Below are 25,264 nucleotides of genomic sequence, written 5' to 3'. Positions count from 1 at the left end.
AATGGGTGAAGGAGATAGCATAGTTTAACACAATGAAGGAGAATTAAATGAGGGAATATGTTTTTAGAATGATAAGTAGAAAATGTTACTGAAACTATAGTAAAACATTTGTATTTGGTTAAAAAAAAACACCAGAAACACTAGTGAAAAGATGGGAACATTTTGTTAATATTTAATGATGATAAAAAAAAAGGGACTTCTGCTTCTAACAATGGAATAACAGGGAGTAGATTTATGTTCTACTTAAAACCATGAATTTCAAGAAATTTGGAATCCTACAAAGAAGGAAAATAATCCTTGAGAGATGGAAAACAAAGTGAGCCCCGCAATCACCCAGCTTACTGCAATGAAACTTTCCAGGCCTAATGCAGAAAGAGTAACTCAGGCAGAGGGTGTGGACTCCCAGAGAGGAGCAGATGTAGCTGAAAGTCTACGTAGATCTAGAAAGCTGGTGGTCAAATTACTGGACATTTTGGTATTTCTATTGTCAATTTTTTGAGGACCCTTCATACTATTTCCACAGTGGCTGCACCAGTACATTCCCACCAACAATGCATGGGGGTTCCTTTTTCTCCACATCCTCACCAACACTTGTCTCTTATGGTTTTGATTTTTATTTCCCTGATGATGAGGGCTGTTGAGCATCTTTTCATGTGTCCCGTGACCATTTGTAGATCTTCTTTGGAGAAATGTCTGTTCATGTATTCTGTCCATTTGTTAATTGGATTATTTGGGTTTTTTTGGGGGGGGTGTTGTGTAAATTCTCTGTATATTTTGGTACTAACCCACTATCAGATAAGTCATCTGCAAATATCTCATTCGGTAGGTTATCTTTTAGTTTTGTTGTTTCTTCTGCTGTGCAGAAGCTTTTTATTTTGTTGTAGTTCCAATACTTTAGTCTTGCTTTTATTTCCCTTGTCCTAGAAGACATATCTGGAAAAATGTTACCACAACTGATGTAAGAGAAATTATTACCTGTGCTCTCATCTTCTATTTTTATGGTTTCAGGTCTTACATTTAGGTTCTTAATCCATTTTGAGCTATTTTTTGCGTATGATGTAAGAAAGTGCTCCGGTTTCTCCTGTTTGCCCAACATCATTTGTTGAAGAGATTGTTTTTTTCCCATTATATATTCTTACCCCCTTCGTCAAAGGTTAATTGACCATATAATCGTAGGTTTATTTCTGGGCTTTCTATTCCGTTCCAGATATCTTTGTGTGTAATTTTGTGCCAGGTCCAAACTGTTTTGATTACTACAGCTTTGTAATATAACTTAAAGTCCAGAATTGTAATACCTCCTGCTATGCTCTTCTGTTTCAAGATTGTTTTGGCTATTCAGGTTCATTTCCGGTTCCGTACAAATTTTAGGATCATTTGTTCTAGTTCAGTAAAAAAAAAATGCTGTTGGTATTTTGATAGGGATTGCATTTAATCAGTCGTTTGCTTTGTGTAGTATGTACACTTTAACAATATTTACCTTTCCAATCCATGAGCATGGAATATCTTTATTTACCCAAAGAATACAAAAACACTAATTTGAAAAGATATGTGCACACCTATGGTTAGTGCTGCATTACTTAAAATCGACAAATTATGGAAGGAGTCCAAGTGTCCACTGATAACTGAATGGATAAAGAAGACGTGATGTGTGTGTGTATACATATATAGTGAAATCTCAATCAGCCATTAAAAAGAATGAAATCTTCCCATTTGCCACAGCATGGTTGGATCTAGAGAATGTAGCATATAATCCTGAGTGAAATAAGGTAGGGAAAGGTAAATACCATATGATTTCACTCATGTGTGGAACTTAAGAAACAAACACACACAAAATGCACACAGGTGAGAAAAAGAGGAAAACCAAAAAACAGACTCTTAACTATAAAAAACAGCAGAGGAGGAGTGAGAGGGGGATGGGTAAAATAGATGAAGGAGGATTAAGGGTACACTTACCATGAAAAGCACTAAGTAATGTATAGAATTGTTGAATATCTGTAAGGTACACTGGAAACATAACACTGTGTATTAACTACACTGGAATTAAAATTAAAAAAAAAATTAAAAGATAGGGTTTGCAGAACAGAGAGAAAACTCACTGACGTCTGTCCTAGAAAAATCGTAGCATATGAACTGGTGCACACACATGAAGAAACTACCCAAGGGTGGGGAGAAAAAAAAACACAAACCAAAGAGTTTGGAGAAACAGTGTCCAAGGTTCCCACAGGGCCATGCTATTGCCTGTTGGCACCAGCCAGAGTGGAAAAGCCATTGGTAGGGAACGTCAAAAGGTCTTGCCTTAGTGTTTGGAGTAGTTCTCCTTAGACTAAACATCATTCTGATGTTGCCTAAAAAACTCTTAAAACACATACTCCAACAATAAACCAAACTGTTTGCAAGTAACTTAAATATGGCCTCGCATAAAGCTCAAAAAACTTAGAAAACTGAAGGGATAGAAAATGATCTAACTTCTAAAAAAGTAAAATTCACAGTCTGTTTTCTCCCAACATTACCAACCATTCAAAGGAGCAGAAAAACATCCTCCAAATGAGGAAACGAAATGAAACAAACCTGACTCAGTAGTGACAGAGATGCTCAAAGTAGCTCCTGAGAAGTTACTAAAGCTATAGTTTACATGTTCATAAACAGAATTTGAACCTTTTAAGCATAAAGATATGGAGAGAATCTATTTGATTCTTTAATAATAAAATAAATTTATTTATCCTGAGAGAGAGCAAATGTGAGGAGGGCAGAGAGGGAAAGAGAATCTCAGTGCAGAGCCCACTGGGGCTTAACCTCACAAACCAAACAGATCACGACCTGAGCTGAAATCAAGAGTCAGATGCCCCACAGAATGAGCCACCCAGGTGCCCCAAGAATCCATGTGATCTTCTTGAAGCAAAAAATTATGTTTCGCATAAAATAAATACATTGGATATAATTACTTTTAGAGACTGCAGGAAAAAATCAATAAACATGGGTGCTTAACAATAGTAACTGTTCAAAACACAAAGCACAAGAATGTATGATTTGTGGTACAAATTTAAGCAGTCTATTTTACATACAATTAGAGTCCTGAAAGAGAAAGGGAAAAATATTTGAAGAAATAGCCAGCAGTTTGGCAATCTGATAAAAACTAAACCCAGGTATTCAAGATACTCAAGGAACATCAAGCCCTAATAACATGAGGAAAGCTGTACCAAGGAGTATCTTAATTACATAGCTCTAAATCAGTTACAAATATAAAATATTAAAGGCATCCCGAGGAAAAATATACATATGTAAAGAGAAAGATAAGGATGAAAGCAGATTTTTTTGTCAGATCAAAGCACGTGAGAAGATGGTTGATTAACATCTTGAAAGTACTGAGCAGAAAGTTGTCAACTGCAAATTTGATGAGTAGAGAAAGGGTCTTCTAGAAATGAAGGCAAAATAAACACTGTTTTTCCAAAATGCAACCTGAGAGAATTGATGTACGAGATCTGTACGATAAGAACCGTTAAAAATGGTCCTTCAGAGTTCTCAATAACCAGTGGGTTATTCAACAAAGAACTCAAAGAGGAAATTAAAAAACACATGGATACAGATGAAAAATGAAAATACAACAGTCCAAAATAGGGACTCAGTGAAAGAAGTTCTAAGAGGGAAATGTAAATTGATATGGGCCTACTTCAAGACACAAGAGAAACCTCAAAAAATAAATATCTGACATTACATATAAGGGAACTAGGAAAAGTAAAACAAAAAAAGGCCAAGTTGATGGAAGGAAACAATAAAGTTCAGAGAAGAGATAAATAGAGACAAAAATAGAAGAGCAATGAAACCAACAACTGATTCATTTATAAACATTTAGCCAAACTCATCAAGAGAGAGACAAGACACAAAATCAGAACTGAAAGGGAAAGAACAACCAATACCACAGAAATACAAAGGATTATAAAAGCCCTTATAAGAAGCATATGAAAAAATTTATGCCAACATATTAGATCACCTAGGAGAAGTGGATAAAGTCCTAGAAATACATAATATTTCAAAACTAAATCAGAAAGAATAGAAAATTTGAATAAACCAATTACTAGTAATCTAATTCAATCAGCAACCAAAAGCTCCCATAATACAAAATTTTAGAACCAGATGGAGTCACAGGTCTATTCTACCAAACACTTATAGAAGAGTTAATACTTATTCTCCTCAAACTATTCCAAAAAATGTAAGAGGAAGGGAAGCTTCCAAATTCATTCTATGAGGTCAGCATTACCCTGATACCAAACCCAAAAATTCTACAAAAAGAAAATACACATGATGAACATAGATACAAAAATCCTCGACAACATATTACCAAAAAACATTCAACAATACATTAGAAGGGTCGCTCACAATCATGTGGGATTTACTCTGGAAATACAAGGATGGTTTTGTAATTTACAAGTCCATCAACCTGATAAACTCTATTAACAAAATGAAGGATAAAACTTACTTGATTACCTTAATAGATGGAGATAAAGCATTTGATGAAATACTTGATCCATTTGATCCATTTATGGTGAAATCTGCTCCACGTATGATAAAAACTCTCAAAGAAGCAGGTGTAGAGGTTGTATACCTCATCATAATAAAGACCACAGATGAAAAACCCACAGTGAACATCATACTCAATGGTTAGAACTGAGAGTTTTTCCTCCAAAATCCCAAACAAGGAAAAGAGGTTTACTTTTATCACTTACATTCAATATGGTACTGTGTGTCCTAGCTGCAGCAACCCCAGAAACAAATAGAAGACATCCAAATTGGTAAGGAAGAATTTAAACCACCACTGTTTGCAGATGACACATTACATTAAAAAACTCTAAAGTGTCAATTAGAAGTAAAAAAATGAATTCACTAAAGTTGCAAGATACACAATTAATACATAGAAACCGAGTTTCTTTACACTAATAATGAAGCAGCAGAAAGAGAAACTCAGAAAACAATTCCATTTACAACTGCACCAATAAGATTACATGCCAAAGAATAAAGAAAGTGAATATGACATAAACGTAAAATGATTTCATGTTTGTGGATGGGAAGATCAATGTTTGTTAACATGTTCATACTGCCCAGAAAATCAACAGATTCGATGCAATCTCTATCAAAATACCAACAGAATTTTTCACAGAAGTAGAACAAGTAATATGAAAATTTGTATGAAGTCACACACACACGCACGCACACAGAACCTTAATAGTCAAGGCGATCCTGAGAAATAGGAACAAAGCTAGAGATGTCTCAATCCCAGATTTCAAAAGGTACTAAGAGACTGTAGTAATCAAATCAGTCTGATCTTGGCACAAAAGCAGATACACAGAGAAAAAGGACAGAATAGGGAGGCCAGGAAAAAACACACATGCTTATATGGTCAATTAATCTATGACAAAGGAAGCGAACAAAAAAAATGAGGAAAAGATAAATTTCACTGAAAAAACTGGACAATTACATGCAAAGTAAACTCAAAATGGGCTAAAGACCTAAATTTGAAGCCTAAAACCTTACAACTTCTAGGATAAAACATAGGCAGGAATGTATTTGACATCAGTCTTAGCAATATTTCTCCAGATAGGTTTCCTCAGGCAACAGAAACAAAAGTAAAAATAAATACTGGGACTACAGCAATATAAACATTTTTGCATAGTGAAAAAACCAGCAACAAAATGAAAAGGCAACCCTGTGAGTAGGAGAGGGTATTTTCACATAATCCATCTGATTAGGAGTTAATATCTGAAATAAAGAACATATACCAAAAAGCCCTAAAAAAAGAGAAATAATCTGATTAAAAATGACCTGATAGACATTTTTCCAAAGAAGAAATATATATGGCAAACAGACACATGAAATGATGTGTTACCACATCATCAGAGAAATGTACATCAAAACCACAAGGAGATATTACACTTACCAGAATGGCTAGAGTAAAAAAGACAAGAAATAACAAGTCCTGGCAAGGATGTGGAGAAAAAGGAACCTTCCTGCACTGCTGGTGGGAATGCAAACTGGTGCAGCCATTAGTGAACACAGGATGGAGAGTCCTTAAAAAATTAAAAATAGAAATATCATATGATCCACTACTGAGTAGTTACTCAGAGAAAAGGAAAATACTAATTTGAAAAGATCTGTGCATCCCAATTTTTTTTTTTTGCTGCAATTATGTACAATAGCCATGACAGGGAAGCAATCCAAGTATTCATCAATAGATGAATAAAGATGTGGAACATACACATTCTCTCTCTCACACACACAGGAATATTACTCAGCATTTGTGACCACTAAATGAAATAAGACTTTGAAAAAGGCAAATGTCATATGATTTCACTTTTATATAGACTCTAGAAAGCAAAACAAAGGAATAAATGAACAAACAAAAAGCAGAAACAGACCCATAAATACAGAGAACAAACTTAGGGTTGCCAGAACGGAGTAAGGTTGGGGGATGGGCAAAATGAGTGAAGGGCAATGTAAGGTACAGCTTTCCAGTTATGGGAATGTTAACTCATGGGGATAAAAGCTACAGCATAGGGAATACAGTCAATGGTATTGTAATGGCACTGCATGGTGACAGGTTAGCTATACCTAGGTGAATACAGCATAAATTACAGAGTTATCAAAACATGCTGTATACTTAAAATTAATGTAAAATTGTGTATTCACTATACTTCAATAAAAAAGTACTTTCTAAGATGGAAAAAATGATAGTCAATATAAACATGAATCCACACAAAGGAAGGAAAAGCACTAGACAGGGTAAATACATGGGTAAAAATGACATTTTTTGGCATCATTTAAAATTTGTTAAGACAGGGGTGCCTGGGTGGCTCATTCGGCTAAGCATCTGACTTTGGCTCAGGTCATGATCTTATAGTCCGTGAGTTCGAGCCCTGTGTCAGGGCTCTGTGCTGACAGCTCGGAGTCTGGAGCCTGCTTCAGATTCTGTGTCTCCCTCTCTCTCTCTGCTCCCCCCCGCCCCCCCCCCCACTCATGCTCTGTCTCAAAAATAAACATTAAAAAAATGTTAAAAAATTTGTTAACACGTTACTGACTCTTTAATAACAAGAGTGATACAACCTGGTGTTTATATAGTATTTGGAAGTTGTATAACAAAAATGAAACAAAATTTCTAAGTTGGTATATCCATTTTAAGTTATATTGTGATATATTAAATATTTTTACTGTAACTAAAATAACCCTAAAATTTCAACAACAAAAATTGCTGTCCATATGTCAACAAAACTCATAAAGTGGATCATTAAAAAATTATACTAGATCTTGGGACACCTAGGTGGCTCAACTGGTTAAGTATACGACTCTCTATTTCAGTTCAGGTCATGATGTCACAGTTCGTGAGATGGAGCCCCACATCGGGCTCTGAGCTGACAGCACAGAGCCTATTTGGGATTCTCTCCCCCTCTTTGCCCCTCCCTGACTTGTGTCCATGTTCTCTCTCTTTCAAAAAATAAATAAACTTAAAAAAAAATTCTATTAGATCTGAACAAAGGAGAAAAGAGACAAAAAAGGTAGCAAAGAACAGATTGAACCAGTAGAACACAAATAGAAAGTTGTATGGTTAAACGTAACCTTAATAATAATGACATTATGTGGAAATGGTCTAAACACCACCATGAAAGAGAAACCATTACAGGACTGTATAAAAAATGAGAACCATATGACGCCTACAAGAAATGTACTGTAAACATAAAGAAACGGGGTAAAGTAAAAGGGTAGTAAAATACATATGATATTAACACTAATCAAACCAAAGCTGGTAACAGACAAAGTTGGTTTCAAAGCAAAAGATATTGACAGGGCTAACTAAGGTGATTTCATAATGATACATTGGCTAATTAATTTAAAAAGTACATAAAAATGCTAAATATTTTTGCACTTGATAGAAAGTACTTAACGAGTAACTCAAAACCTAGTTGTTTGAGATGAATAAAATTCGTAACACTCTAAACTGTTCAGGATAAAAAAGAAAAGTCACAAATTAAGCAGTATCAGGATGAGACACATGATGTTACATGACATAATCTATAAATATTTATTTACTTAAAAGTTTTTAACATTTATTCATTTTTGAGAGAGAGAGAGAGCATGAGCAGGGGAGGGGCAGAGAGAGAGGGAGACACAGAATCTGAAGCAGGCTCCAGGCTCTGAGCTGTCAGCACAGAGCCTGATGCAGGGCTCGAACCCACGAACTATGAGATCATGACCTGAGCCAAAGTCAGATGCTCCCCAATCTATAATTATTTCAAGGAAAATCATAATATTATGAACAAGTTTATGCCATTTTGTCAAGAAGTTAGCTGACATGGACATAGTTCATGAAAGACACAGAGTATCGAAATATATTCATGAAAAAATGAATCAACTGAAATGGGAAAAAACATCAAAAAACAAACTATCAAAGTATTCTCAAAAAGAAGTAGATAACTTGAATAGACCTATTCTTAAAAAAAATTAATTTGTAGTTTTAAAACTGCCAACAAATTAAACCCTAGAGCTAAATGGCTTCACTGAGGAATCACACTGAACATTGAAAGAAGAAATAATGCCATATGTATAAAAACTTCCTCAGAAAACTGAAAAAGGTGAATGTTTTCAAAATAATTTTGTGAAATTAGCATTTTAGTGATACCAATACTAACTAAAGAATGACAATAGAATATAAAACAACATCAAGACCATATTCTTCATAAATATAGATGCAAAAATTCTAAATGGAAATTAACAAAGCTAATTCAACAGTATTAAAAAGATAGTAATACATCATGACTACATGAAGTTTACCCCGAGATTGCAAAGTTGGTTTAACTTTGTAATGTCAGTGAAGTAATTCATAATATTAATAAACTAAAAAATCCTATTATCTCAGTTGATGCATGACAAAATGTGTTTTACATAATCCAAAATACATTCTTCTTATGAAACTAAGAACAGAAGGGAACTACCTCTACAAAACAAACAGCTAATAATATTCTTAATGCCAAAGAGATGTATGCTCTCCCTAAAAAAAAAATCAGGAAAAATGTCAAGGTGTTGGCTCTTAGCACTTTTATTTCCACATTACAAGGAAGATTTAGGCATGGAAATAAAAGAGTAAGAATTAAAAGGCATCCACATGGGAAAGGAAGAAGTAAAAATATCTTTATTCATCGATGATGTGAAGATCTATGCAGAAAATTTGATGAATCTACAAAATTACTACTAGAAGTTAATAAGCTAGTCTATCAACATTGTGTATTATGAATTATGATATGAAATCATTGTATTTCTACACAAAAGCAATGGAAAATGAAATTTTACAATACCATTTAAAATTATATACAATTAAGAAATCTATAAGGGTACACCCAACAAAAAATGTGATAAACATGAGTTAACTTTTCACATATTTTATCTTAATTTCCTTAGCTATTTTGTAGTCCTCAGAGTATATGGCTATGATTTAGAAGACTCGATGTTGTTGACAGGAATTTTGTAAAAATTTATGAATAGATTCAACAAAATCTTAGCTTAGGCAGTTTGTAGATATTAACTAAGCCACTTTGTAGATATTTACATATACTAGGACAATTCTGTATCCCTAGTTCTCCCCCCTGCAAAAAAAAAAACAAAACAAAAAACTTTCATACCTCACATCATATTAAAAATTAAATTATAATGGATTATAGACCTGATATAAAGTTAAAATTATAAAACTTCTAGAAGAAAACATTTTCTAACCATTATATCAAAAGTATGATTCATAAATGAAAAAAATCTATAAACTGGATATCATCAAAATTAAAAACTTCCCCTCTTCAAAAGACAGTGTTATGCACACAAATATAAACATTCTCAAATGTTATGTTTGCTGATACAAATATGAAATGAATGACAGAAATAATACAAGGAATGAATGGGAGGAATTATGATTACTTGTAATTATAAGATACTTGCCTTACCTGTGAAGTGTTAGAGTATTATTTAAAAGTAGACATGGATTAGTCACACATACTGCAAACGCTAAGCAATCACTAAAAAAATTTAGAACAAAAACCCCAAAACAATTGTGACAATATGCTCAAAAAAGGAAAGAACGTGCAATCATAAAATGTTCTATTAAAACCAGGAAAAGGACAGTACAAGAAAACAAACGTAGAGGCCAATAACCCTGATGAACACAGATGCAAAAATCCTCAACAAAATGTTAACACGATAAATTTAGAATTCAGTAATACATTAGAGAGAACACACAGTATGAACAAGTAGGATTCATTCCATGGGTGTAAGAATGTTTCCACATCTGTCAGTCTATCCGTGTGAAATGCCACATTAACACAACGAAAGGCTAAAATCTTATGTTCGTCCCAGTAAGTGTACGAAAGCCATTTTGAGAGTTTCACATTGAGTTATGATAAAAACTCTCAACAAAGTGGATTTGGAAAGAACATACTTCAACATATTAAAGGCCGTATATCACAAACCCACAGCTAATATCGTACTTGATGGTGAAAAGCTAAAAGCATTTGCTCTACGATTAGGAAGAAGACAAGGATCCCATGCTACCCACTTTTATTCAACATAGTGTTGGTAACCCTAGCTGGAGCAACTAGCGAATCAGAAACGGAGAAGTATAAAACTGTCACTATTTGGAGGTGACATATATAAAAAATCCTAAAGACTCTGCCAACAACACTGTGAGAGCTAATAGATGAAGTCAATAAAGTGGCAGGATAAGGAATTAATATACAAAAATCTGTTGGATTTCTGGGCACTAATAACGAGCATAAAGAGAAATTAAGGAAGCAATCCCATTTATCGTTGCATCAGAAAGAAGAAAATATCCAGAAATAAATTGAACAAAGGAGGTAAAAGAACTGAACACTGAAAACTCTAAGACAATGACATAAGAAATTGAAGAAGACATAAAACATAAAACTCCTAGAAGGCAACAGGGAAAAAAACCTGGAAGGCCTTGTGTATCGTGATGACGTGTTTGGATACAACACCAAAGGCACTAGCCATGAAAGACGTTAAGCTGGATATCATTAAAGTTAAAAACATCTACTCCATGAAAGACAATGTGAAAAGAATGACAAGACATTCCACCGAATGAGAAAAAAGATACTTGCAAATGACACATCTGATACGGGAGTGTTCTTCAATCATAAAAAGAAACCTTAAAACTCAAGAGTAAGAAAACCTAATCAGAAAACGAGCCAAAGACTTAAATGGATGCTTGACCAAAGAAGATATACAGATGGCAAATAAGCACATATCAAGATGGTCCACATCGTACATCATCAGAGAAAGGCAAATTAAAACAGCAGTGAGGGGGCACCTGGGTGGTTTAGAGAGTTAAGCGTCTGACTTCAGCTCAGCTCATGATCTCGCGATTCTTGAGTTCAAGCCGCGCATCAGGCTCTATGCTGGCAGACCAGAGCCTGGAGCCCGCTTCAGATTCTGTGTATGTCTCTTTCTCTGCCCCTCCCCTGCTCATGCTATCTCTCTCTGTCTCTGTCTCTCTCAAAAAATTAAACCTTAAAAAAACAAAAACAAAAACAAAACCCCAGTGAGGTACCACCAGCCACCTATTATTAGACTGGTCAAAATCTAGAACACAAATAACACCAAGTGCAGGGGTGAGGAGAAACAACAGGAACTGTCATTTGTCACTGGTTAAAATGCACAATGATACGGATACTTTAGAAAACATTTTGGTAGTTTGTTAAAATACAAAACACATTCTTACCATGTAATCCAGCAATCATGTTGCTGCCTATTTATCCACGGGCAATGAACACTTACGTCCATACAATAACCTGTACAGGGATGTTTTTAATAGCTTTACTCATAATTGCAAAAACTTGGGAGCATCCCAGATATCTTTCAGTAATTCAATTTATAAACAAACTGTGGTATCTCTCGACAATGGAATAGAATTCAGTGGTAAATAAAACAGAGCGATCAAGGCACAAAAAGAGGGAGGAAACTTAAATACAAGTTACTAAATGAAAGCCCAATCCAAAAAGGCTCTATACTACATGATTATCAGTGTATGGCATTGTGAAAAAAAGGCAAAAGTTTGGAGACAGGGAAAAAAAAATCATTGGTTGCCTGCAATTGGGGAGGTGGGAGAGCGAATAGGTCAAGCATGGTGAAATTTTAAGGCAGTGAAATCACTCCATATGATGATATAATGGTGAATACATGTCATTATACATTTATCCAAACCCACAGACGGCACAACACCAAGAGTGATTTTATGGTAAACTATACACCTTGGGTACAATGATGTGTCAATGTAGGTTCATCAGTTATATCAAAGCACTTTGGCATAGGATTTTGATAATAGGAGAGATTCATAAAATGAGGGCGGCAAGTACACAGAAAAATCTCTGTCCTTTCAACTCAGGTTTGCTGTCAACCTAAAACTGCTCTAAAATTAAAGTCTACTGAAAATAAAAAAAAAGAAATAATAAATGAGAGCACCTGAAAGGATGGGTTTGTTACTTATATCAAGAAAACAGAGCAGATATTGGTGTGGAAATCAAGCATCCTATTAGGACATTTCAGAGTGGAAAAGGCTGCAGAGAGGAGTTAAGATCTTGGAGCAGCACGGAGACCCTGAGCTCGTCTCGTCCCTGAATCGCCGCTAGATCAGCACCAAACCATTTTGAACACCTAGGAAACTGACCTTAGGATGAACACAACAATCTGCATAACGTGAGCCACAGGACTTGCAGGCAATCGGTGGGGAGAGGGGAACTGGGGGGGGGGGGGGGGGGGAGAAAAGCCGCAGAGAGTAAGGAGCTGTTTTTGCAGAGAGACGGCAGCAAAAGGGAAAGAAGGAGAATGCAGTGTAAGATAACTGTGCAAGAAAAGCGCTCCCCCGAAAGAGGCCGGAGAGGAAGAGTGAAAACCCCCACAGGAGAGTGTGAGAAGTCTATTCCCCAAAACCACGGACAGGAAGAGAGGAGAGGGTTTCAGTACTAATCAGTGGAGCCCAGAGCCTGAAGTTCTGGAGCTCAGTGCCTGGCGGTGCCCTGTGGGGAAGTGGGGAGAATCCCCAGAGGCAGACACTGTGTGCCAGGCAGGGAGAAGTGGTTCCCCTGCCAGGAGGGCATTGGGTAGAGGCCGTATGGCCTCCCCACACGCAAAGGTCCAGCAGACCCTAAAGAGCAGCCATGTTTTCTGGTAATGGGACAAACACGCCATAATGAAACCTTGTGCCAGCTATGTGTTGTGGTTTGCCAGAATCTCTGAACCTCTGCTGCTGGGCGATCACACAAAATGTTTTCTGGGGCAAGCCAGAAACTGGCCATTGCTCAGCGAGACCCTTCCCTGTAGAGTTGGTGCAGGTCCTAGTCACAGGGTTATTACTGAAGCATGGGGTTTTTATTTTTATTTATTTCTTCAGAGAGACAGAGTGTGGGGGGGGGGTGGTGCAGAGAGAGAGGGAGACACAGAATCTGAAGCAGGCTCCAGGCTCCGAGCTGTCAGCACAGAGCCCCACGTGAGGCTTGAACTCAGGAACTGAGAGATCATGACCTGAGCCTAAGTGGAACGCTTAACTGACTGAGCCACTCAGGTGCCGCTGAAGCATGGGGTTTTGAAACACAACCTCATCTGAGATCAATGGAACAGACTAGAGAACCCAGAAATGGACCCACAAACATATGGCCAACTAATCTTTGACAAAGTAGGAAAGAGTATTCAATGGAAAAAAGACAGTGTCTTCAACAAATTGCATTGGGATAACTAGACAGTGACATGCAGAAGAATGAACCTGGACCACTTTCTTACATGATACACAAAAAGAAACTCAAAATGGATGAAAGCCCTAAACATAAGACAGGAAGCCATCAAAATCCTAGAAGAGAAAGCAGGCAAAAATCTCTTTGACCTCGGCCATAGCAAGTTCTTACTTGACATATCACCAGAGGCAAGGGAAAGAAAAGGAAAAATGAACTATTTGGACCTCGTCAAAATAAAAAGCTTCTGCACAGTGAAGGAAACAATTAGCAAAACTAAAAGGCAAGTGACGGAATGGGAGAAGATATCTGCAAATGACATACCTGATAAAGGGTTAGTATCCAAAGTCTATAAAGAATTTATCAAGCTCAATAACCCCACCCCCCCAAAAAAGTAATCCAGTGAAGAAAGAGGCAAAAGACAGGAATAGACACTTTTTCAAAGACATCCAGATGGCTAACAGACATATGAAAAGATGCTCAACATCACTCATCGTCAGGGAAATACAAATCAAAACCACAATGAGATACCACCTCACACCTGTCAGAATAGCTAACATGAACAACTCAGGCAACAACAGATGTTGGCAAGGATGCAGAGAAAGATCTCTTTTGCATTGTTGGTGGGAATGCAAGCTGGTGAAGCCACTCTGGAAAACAGTAAGGAGGTTCCTCAAAAATTAAAAATAGAACTACCCTACAACCCAGCAAGTGCACTACTCGGTATTTATTCAAAGGATACAGGAGTGCTGATTCAAAGGGACACAGGCACCCCAATGTTGATAGCAGCACTATTGACAATAGCCAAGTTATGGAAACAGCCAAATGTCCCCTGGTTGATGAATGGTTAAAGAAGATGTTTTATATATATATATATATATATATATATATATATATATATATATACACACACACACACACACACATACATATATATACTTACACACACACACACACACAATGGAATATTACTCAGCTATCAAAAGAATGAAATCTTGCCATTTGCAACAACGTGGATGGAACTAGAGTGTATTATGCTAAGTGAAATTAGTCGGAGAAAGACAAATATCATATGACTTCACTCACACGTGGAATTTAAGATACAAAATAGATGACCAAAAAGGAAGGGAAGCAAAAATAATATAAAAACAGGGAGACAGACCATAAGAGACTCTGAAAGACAGAGAACAAACTGAGGGTTGCTTATTGGACATTGGGTGGGGGGAGGGGCTGAAGGGGTGACTGACATGGAGGAGGACACTTGTTGTGATAAACACTGGGTATTATATGTAAGTGATGAACCAGTGAATTCTGTTCCTGAAATTATTATTACACTATATGTTTATGCTATATGTTAACTAACTTGGATTTAAATTAAAAAAAATAATTTTAAAAAAGAGTGGAAAAGGCTGTTGTCACTGTAATAAATTGATATGAGACAATTATGATTGCCAAGTTACAACTGAAAGTCCTGAAGATTAATAACCAAATGCATTTACATGAATATTGCTTACAGAATATTTGCCCTATATTTTCATACATATTTTTCATAAAAATAATGAAATAGATAAAACTTGACCATAACCATGTGTGTTACCATTCAAATAGATAAATATTACTGAGCTTAGAGTATTAGAATAACTTCATCAAATACAGACTTAGGGGTGCGTGGGTGGTTCAGCTGGTTGAGCGTCAGACTCTTGATTTTGGCTCAGGTCATGGTCCCAGGGTCATGTGTGTGTATATGTGTATATACCATGTTTGGTATATGTGTGTGTGTGTGTGTGTGTATCATATATATATGTACATATATGTGTGTGTGTGTATATCACATATATATACAGAGACTTAATAATTTAGTCTTATAATTAAGTTTATTTATTTATTTCAATAGAGATGCAGAGACAGAGGGAACAGGAATCCTAAGCAGGTTCTGTACTGTTAGTGCAGAGCTTGATACAGAGCTTAATTCCACAAACTGTGAAATGACCTGAGCCGAAATCAAGAGTCAGACGCTTAACCGAAAGAGCCACCCAGGTTCCTCAAGTCTTAGAATATTTTTTTTAAATGTTCAGAAAATAAGCATATATTGTCCAAGAAAACAAAACAGTTTTCTAAGTGCTGTTGCCAATACTACCCATGTATTCACACTATAATGCAAAAAATTTAAATTGGTAATTTGTCACACAACTTAGACTGTTCATTAAGTTGGTTTAGTGGATTGAATCATTGATTTTACTGCTATTCACCAATGTTTTCAGTTCCCTGCCATTTCTGGATGTCTATTTATATATATCTATATCTATCAATATTCTTATGTGTGTACACTTTGCAAATTCACTGACCTTGGAATACAAGAGTATAAGTGCTGGTGGAAATAGTATTTCTGTTTTCAACCTAAATTGCATTCCAAGTCCAGTAGTATTTATTACATTACTGATAATGGTAACTATCCAGTAGCTACTCTACTGGATAACTGGATTTCTTGCAAAAAAACCTGACAAAGGTTTACAAGGTGCAATCACAAAAACATAATTTAGCAACTGACAATCAGGCTTTAAAAATGAGTTTACTTTTAAGAACTACCACAATATGGTTACTTCTAATGGAAAATGTTTAGAAACCATTAAATATTTTTTTGAAATTTAGTTTTACGACTCACTTATTGGCTATCATTATGCTTATTTGCATTTTAATACAGTTAGATTTTTTGTTCAGTGGAAATCCTGAAGAACCATGAACTGTATGTATATAGGAATATCTTTAAAGAAGGGATGCGTATTTAGTATATTCATATAACATCTCGCATGGACACATATAAAGCAAATTACATTTTGGTTTAATTATCATTGTTAATAATTGGGAATATTATTGATTCAAATTATAGTAATATATGAACAAACAGTATTTGCAATTATTTGACTGACTTGGAACAACACGTATTACTGCCAATTCGCAATACTTGTAGCCAAATTACAGGTATTCTATTTCATCAGATGGTTTAGAATAAAAAATAGTCCTTTTAAAATTCAGAAAGTCCTTAGAATATCTTCAAATGTATACCAAAATCACAAAAGTAAAAAAAAAAACAAAAACACCTAGGGGCGCCCGGGTGGCTCAGTCGGTTAAGTGTCCGACTTCGGCTCAGGTCATGGTCTCGCGGTACGAGCCTCGCATCGGGCTCTGTGCTGACAGCTCAGAGCCTGGAGCCTGTTTCAGATTCTGTGTCTCCCTCTCTCTCTGCCCCTCCCCGACTTGTGCTGTGTCTCCCTCTGTCTCAAAAATAAATAAACATTAAGAAAAAAAAATTGAAAAAAAAACCACCTAAATAAACTTAAGAAATGAATGTATGGATTAGTGAGTTAAATGTCAATACCAGGTGCTGAGTCGTTTATACAATTATATGAGAAAAGTTTAAATGAATACTGTATAATATGGTCCAGCAACACATAAAAGATGTCTAACTGACTATAGAACATGTAAATCTTATGTTAAACTTAAAATGAACCAATAGAAAAAGTGGTGGCATAATAATATGCCTCCATACCACCACACACATAAACATCAATCTGAACAACTATTCTGCACACAGAACCAAAGATCCAGATCAGGGCTTATATGGGGGAAGCATATGCAGGAAGTACAGAAATTAAAAAAAAAAAGATACATTCAGGAGGGTAGTAGAAGAGCACTCCAGTTGGTCTTAAGGGTAAAGTTGCCTCAAGATAACACACTCCTCACCTGCTGACCTAAGACCCTCGATCTGTAACAGAATGAAATTACTTTCTTTGAGATTTGCAGACCACTGACCTTGAGGACTGAAAGACCGGAATTTTCCTGGCCACAGAATTCAGCAAGTCTCTTTGAAGCTGCCTCAGATTTTGGATTAGCTTCACAATTTTTTAGCACAATGTGTTTATTTTTTAGGTTACACAAATGGTTTTGGGGGTTGGTAGACCTTGCCCTTTTTGGCAGAAATAACAGAGTACTCCTGCACACCAAAAAGCAAGAACCAGACCCCTCCACACCTCCTCCCACTGAGATAATGTTTGTAGCTGGCAACATCAGGTCTACACATTAAGAAATGTTGCAGGCCACTGCACTCTCTTTGCTAATTACCCTAAAACCCTTTAAAAACCCTTGGGCCAGACTTAGAAATGTTGGAGTGGGCTTTTGAACAAGAATCCACCTTCTCCCCAGGTTGCCAGCCTCCTGAATAAAGCTCAAGTTCCTTTCCAGTCAAAACTCATCTCTTGAGTATTGGCCTCTCAAGCAAGGGACAGCCAAACTTGGGTTTGGTAACAGTAGGAAGAATAGATTCACATATCCCCCATTACACATCCTACAAGTCTAAGTAGCCTATAACAGAGAAAAAGAATGAAAGAGACATTCCCTCATGAGAAATGGATGGTAAAGTGACTCATCTCAGGGAAGACTCCAGAATCCGCTTTTCCCAATACCAGGCTTACACATGTCTCTCTGGGTCACTCTCTGTAGGCTCTGGGGGACCCAGGCATATCCATCCCATGGTCCAAAGTAGCTTCCTTGGTAGGGCTCCAGCCAGAAAAAATTAACATGGCATTAATAAGTCTTTACCTATTAAAAATTACTTTAAATGTAAAAGGACTAAATTCTCCAATCAAGAGACACTGTGGCTAAATGGATTAAAAAATAACTTAGTTATATGCTGCCTACAAGTGACTTGCCTTAGCTTTAAGGACACACCTAGGCTCAAAGTGAATATAGGGGAGAAAGACATTCTATGCAACTGGAAATGAAAAAACAGAGGTAGGTATACTTATAAGAAAAATAGATAATAAGTTGAAAATTGTAACAAAAAACAAATAATTTTTCAATAAACAGGCCAATTTATCAATAGGCTATAATAATCATAAATATTCATCCATACTGGAGCATGTAAATACACTAAGCAAATACTAATATATCTCTAGGGAGAAACATAATACATTAACAGTAAGGGACTTGAATACCCCACTTTAAACAAAGGTTATATCATCCAGACAGAAAATCAGTATGGATACACAGGACTTGAACTATACCAAATGGACCTAAACACATTCAGATAATTGTACCCAACAGTAGCAAAATACATATCCTTTTCAAGCATGCACAGAGCATTTTCCATGATATACCATATGTTAAATCATAAAACACATCTTGGCAAATGTAAGAAGACTGAAATTATACCAGTTGCCTTTTCTGACCACAATGTTATGAAAAGTGAAATCAGTAATAGGAAAAAAAAGGAAAATTCACAAATGTATGGAAATAAAACAAGAAGCTCCTGAGCAATGAATCCAAGAAATAAAAACAGAAATAAAAAATACTTGAAACAAGTGAAAATGGAACAGAATATATCAAAATTACTGTGGTGTAGACTAACAGTTCTAAAAGAGAAATTAATCCCTACCTTAAAAGAAAAGAAAACTCTTGAATAAACACCCTACACTTACACCTCAAGGAGTAAGAAAAAGAAGAACTTAAGTCCGAGGTTAGTAGAAGAAAAAAACATGAAAAAATCAGAGCAAAAGTAAATAGAGATTAAAAAGTTAATAGAAAAGATCATTACAAGTAAAAGGTATTTTTTTAAAAAAATATATAAAAAGGTTGACAAATCCTTAACTAGACTAAGAAAAAGAAGAATCAGAAGTGAAAGGGGTGCCTGGGGGCTCAGTCAGTTAAGTGACCTACTTCAGCTCAGGTCATGATCTTGCGGTTTGTGAGTTTAAGCCCCACATTAGGCTCTGTGCTCATGGCTTGTTCAGAGCCTGCAGCCTGCTTCAGATTCTGTGTCTCCCTCTCTCTGCCCTTCCCATGTGTGCACTGTCTCTCAAAAATAAACATTAAAAAAATTTAGAAGTCAAAAAGTAGACATTACTCCTAGTAACACAGAAATATAAGGACAATATACTACTATAAACAATTTTAACTTAAAATTCTTAGAAACATAGAATCTACCAAGACTGAATCATCAAGAGACAGAAAATCTGAACAGACCAATGATGAATGACAGGATTGAAACAGTAATGGAAAGCTTTCCAACATAGAATACACCAGGAGCAGATGACTTCATAGGTGAATTCTACCAAACATTAAAAAAAAAATTAATACCAGTCCTTCTCAAACTCTTCTTAAAAATAGGAGGTAATACTCCAAAACTAAACTTTACTTTGTGAGGCCAGCATTACCCTCATACCAAAGCCACATTAGGACACTGTAAGAAAATTACAGGTGAATATCCCTACAGATAAATATATACGCAAAAATTCTCAACAAAATACTAGCAAACCAAATTCTACAGTACATAAAAGGATCATACACCCTGATCAAGTGGGATACCGGAGTAGATCAATATAGTGATGCAAAATACTAAATGTAGTAAATAAAATGGTAAAAATCTTGTGATCATCTCAAGAGATGGAAAAGAAGCATTTCAAAAGATTCAACATCCATGCATGTTAAAAACACTCAAGAAATTGGGTAAAAAAGGAATGCATGTCAACATAACAAAGGCCATAGATAAAGAACTCAATGGTGTAAGATTGAAAACTTTCCTCCTAAGATCAGGAACAAGATGAAAGTGCTCACTCTCCACTCCTATTCAGTATAGCACTGGAAGTCCTACCAGAGCAATCAGGCAAGAAAACTAAGTACAAGACATCCAGATTGGAAAGAGAGAAGTCAAACTATCTCTGTTTATGCAAGATAAGATCTCATACAGAGAAAATCCCTGAAGACTCTACCAAAAGACCGCTGGAACTAATCAACAAAGTAAGTAAAGTTGCAGGATATGAAATTCATATAAAAAGATTAGTTGTGTCTATACACTAACAAAAAAAAACTATCTGAAAAAGAAACAATTCCATTTACAATAGCATCAAAATATATAGGAATATCTTTAATCCGGGAGTGAAAGATATATACAACATCCTGCCATTTGTGAAGACATGAATGAAATTTGAGGAAATTTGTCTGAGAGAGACAAAATGTATGGTATCAGTCATATGCGGAATCTAAAAAAGCCACATTCATAGAAACGGAGTAAAATGGTTACCAAGGGATGGGAGTGTGGAGGGGAAGGACAAATATTGTTTGAGGTCACAAACATATGAGTAGTAAAAAAAGCTCTTAGATCTCATGGGAAGTGTAGTAAATACAGAAAACAATGGTATTATAACCATTATTCAATGGTATTATAACAAACTTGCTAAGAGACTAGAACTTGATTATTCTAATCACTAAAAAGGAGTATAATAATGTAAGGTGATAGAGGTAATAATGTAAGGTAATGATTGTTGCTATGGCATTTATATCACAATATATAAATGTATCAAGTTAACATTTTGTAAACTTAAATTTATAATATGTCAAATATATTTCATTTACAAAATTTAAGACACTAATGAAAAAAATTGAAGACACAAATAAATGAAAGATATCCTGTTTCTGCATCAGAAACATTAATGGTGTTAAAATGTCCATACTACACAGAGCCATCTAAAGACTCAATGCAAGCCCTATCAAAATTCTAATGACATTTTTCGTAATAAGAGAAAAATGATCCTAAAATTTTTAACAGCAAAAGACTCTGAATCACCAAAGGAATCTTGAGTAAGAACAAAGCTGGAGTCATTATACTTCCTGATTTCAAACTTTATTACAAAGCTGTTGTGATCAAAACAGTACAGTACTGACATAAGTATAGACACATAGAAGAGTAGAACAGAATCTAGAGCACAGAAGTAAGCCCTTGAATATATGGTTAACTAATATTTGACAAGGGAATCAAGTAGGATCAATGCAGGAAAGATAGTTTCTTGGATAAATGGTGTTGGGAAAACTAGACTATAACATGCAGAAGAATGAAACTTGACTCCTATCTTATACCACTCCCCCAAATTAACTTGAAATGGCTTAAATTATTATACTCAAGATCCCAAACTGTAAAACCACTGAAGGAAACACAGGGAAAATGTTTCTTAACATGGGTCTCGGCAATGATTATTTTGGATGTGACAACAAAATCACAAGCAACAAAAGCAAAAATGAACAAGTAGAACTATGTTGAATTACAAAGCTTTTGCAAAACAAAGAATCAGAAAAAAAGGCAATCGACAACATAGTAGAAAATATTTTCAAAACCATCGATCAGATAAGGAGTTAATATAAAAAATACAGAAATGATACACACAACTCAACAGCAAACAACCAAACAACCTAATTAAAAAGTGGGCAGAGGATGATAGACATTCTTCCAAGTAATACATACAGATGGCTAAGAGGTACATGAAAAGGTGTTCAACATTGCTAATAATCATCAGAGAAATGCCAATAAAAGCCATAATAAGATATTATTCTGCACCTGTTAGAATAGCTATTATCAAACAGACAAGAGACAACAAGTGTTGGTGGGGATGCGGGAAAAGGGGAACGCTTGTGCATTACTTTGGGAATATAAATTGGTATGGCCACCATGGAAAACAGTATGGAGTTTCCTCAAAAAAATAAAAAACAATTTTACCATATGATTTAGCAACTGCACTACTAGGTAATAGATAAAGAAAATGAAAACAGAATCTTGAAGAGGTATTTGTAGTTTCATGTTCACTGCAGTATCATGCACAACAGCCAAGATATCGAATTTACCTATATGTGTATCAAAAGATGACTGGATAAAGAAAAGGTAGTGTAGATACAAAACAATGGAATATTATTTAACCCTGTGAAAGAAGGAAATTCTGCCCTTTACGACAACATGGATGGACATTATACTAAGGGGAAAAAGTCAGGGAAGGACAGATATTTTTTTTTTTTTTTTTTTTTTTTACCATCAAACATAATTGACAGTTTAATTTCAGGTGTATGATATAATGATTCAGTAAGTCTATATATTTCTCAGTGCTTATCAAGAAAAGTAAGCTTTTTATCCCCTTTTTCTATTTCCCCTTTGACCATACCCACCTCCCCTCCGGCAGCCACCATTTCTTTATACTTAAGAATCTTTTTTTGTCGTTGTTGATGTCTTTCTTTCTTCATTTGTTTTATTTCCTAAATTCCACATCTGAGTAAAATCATATGGCATTTGTCTATGACTATTTCAGTTAACATAATACTCGGTAGGTTCTTTATGTTGTCATTTATGTGCAGAATCTAAAAAAGCCAACCTCATACACACAGAGTAAAATGGTGGTTGCCAGGGTCTGTGGGTGGCAAAAATGAGAATGTGCTCAAAGTGCGTGCAAACTCCCAGCTATAATATCACTAAGTCTGGGGATCTAGTGTATAATATCATGACAATAATCAGCAATACTGTATTAGATACTTATAAGTTGTTAAGAGAATAAATCTGAAATATTACCATCCCTCCCCCATATTAAAGGTGAGAGGATGAAGATTATTGTGCTATTTACAATATATGCTTGTATCTAGTCACCAGACTATACACCTTCAACTTTACATATATTATGTGTTAATATTTCAACGAAGCTGAAGAAAAATGAACTTAAAAAATTTACGAAAAAGGAATGTAATTAAATCTAAAAGAAGTTATTTCAAGCAAGGGCAGGATAAAGATGAACTGTATGCAGTGGAAAATATTCACCAGTTAATACTCATGTCCTGCTGACTACATTGTGTATCATTTATTTACAGCAGAAAACTTTCCTCCTTATTTAGTTAACCTCTATTGTGTCTTAATTCTCAGTTAGGAATCATTGGGAATGAATGCATCTATCTTTCCAAGGAAATTGCCAATTACTTTATTTGAGCATGTTGCTGATTTGAACAAAACTAGAGTTCATTACTAAGGAGAACTAAGGTAATTAGCGACAGCCTTAGAAATCATTCCTCTATTTTACTCCTATAACATTTAGGAGATTTTAATTTTTATTAAAACAGACCTTGGAATTTTATGGTATTAAATAATTTGACATTCCTCAATGAAACATTTTCTACATTTGTTGTGTCAAAGAACTATACAAACAACCTGGTAACTTGCAAATAATTAAACGTATTATTCCTTAAATACTTAGGTTTTAATTGACTGTACAAATCCTCTATTTAAAATAATTCTATAAGCAAAAATTCAGCAGGCAAAGTAATGTCATTGCTAATGTACCTAATACTGTATTCTCTTTGATAATAGTTTAGCACAATAATGGTGCAATTATATTTCTAAGCTGACATAGAGTGCACTCATTTTTTCTGAAAATCACACTGGGATTAATCATTTAATAAGCTCATAATAGCTTGGCTGATGGAATATTAAAAGTGTTGAATAATTTAATTTGAATGAATTCGTGGATTATATCACTCAGGAAAACTATTAACTATATATATATAGGTCATTCGAAAATGCTACTGTTGAAGTTTCAGCAAGAATTGTTTTAAAAACATTTAGTATTGGAAAAGTCAGGGCTTGTGGTAAAGACAAGAGCGATGGAATTCTTCATTCTTAGGATTTGCTCTGGTTAAGAAGGTTGAAAGATCTTTTTCGGGATTTTAAAAATGAGAAACCCAGATGTCTCTCCGCTTTGGTCAACCTAAAAGGTGTGGCATACGGTGCGAGAGAAGGAAGGGACACCGTTATAACAGTCCTATTTTGTGACGGATTATGACCCAACCATCGAGGATTCCTACATAAAGCAGTGTGTGATAGATGAGAGAGCGCCCAGCTAGATCTTCTGGATACGGCAGAACAAGAAGAGTTTGGAGCTCTGAGAGAACAGTATTTGAGAGCTGGCTAGGGTCTCCTGTTGGTCTTTTCAGTCACAGATCGAGGCAGTTTTGAAGAAATCTGTAAGTTTCAAAGACAGATTCTCAGAGTGAAGGATCGTGATGAGTTTCCAATGATTTTAACTGGTAATAAAACAGATCTGGATCATCAAAGACAGGTAACACAGGAAGAAGGACAACAGTTAACACGACAGCTTAAGGTAACATACATGGAGGTGTCAGCAGAGATTGGGATGAATGTAGATCAAGCTTTCCATGAACGTGTCTGGGTTATAAGGAAATTTCAAGAGCAGGAATGTCCTCCTTCACCAGAACCAACACGGAACGAAGAAGACAAGAAAGGCTGCCATTGCGTCATTTTCTAAGAATCCCTTGAATTTTAGCTACCAACTGCCAGGAAAAGCCCTCATCGTCTCCTCTTCTCCTTATGGTTTACATCACATCGTGTTTGTACCTTTCTAGCCTTGGACAAACGATCGCGGTGACTAGTAGCCTTAGACCAAGAAGGTGGCTAATCCTTTCCGTGAAGCTAATCCTATGGTCATTTTGAGACACATTTAAAGGAAACACTAAGGCTGCCTCAAAGATTATCTGGTTTCTTAAAAATAATGATCTATATACATAGACACATTCTTTTTTAAGGGCTTACATTTTAATAGGGATGAATCAGTTTTGGAACCTAAGCTGTTTGCCAAGCTGAAGTCATAGGTTGTGAAATTAACTTGTAACTTCTGGAATCATATTGC

General features: G+C 35.6%; 1 pseudogene; it reads left to right on the top strand.

The window, feature by feature from the left end:
- Positions 1-304: 304 nt before the first annotated feature.
- LOC125153562 (ras-related protein R-Ras2-like) lies at positions 305-24,938 on the top strand (annotated as a pseudogene).
- The last annotated feature ends 326 nt before the right edge of the window (positions 24,939-25,264 follow it).

This window comes from Prionailurus viverrinus, chromosome A2, assembly GCF_022837055.1.
Source record: "Prionailurus viverrinus isolate Anna chromosome A2, UM_Priviv_1.0, whole genome shotgun sequence".
Classification (NCBI taxonomy): domain Eukaryota; kingdom Metazoa; phylum Chordata; class Mammalia; order Carnivora; family Felidae; genus Prionailurus; species Prionailurus viverrinus.
Note: the sequence above shows the minus strand (reverse complement) of the source record. Positions and strands in the feature narration are given on the sequence as shown.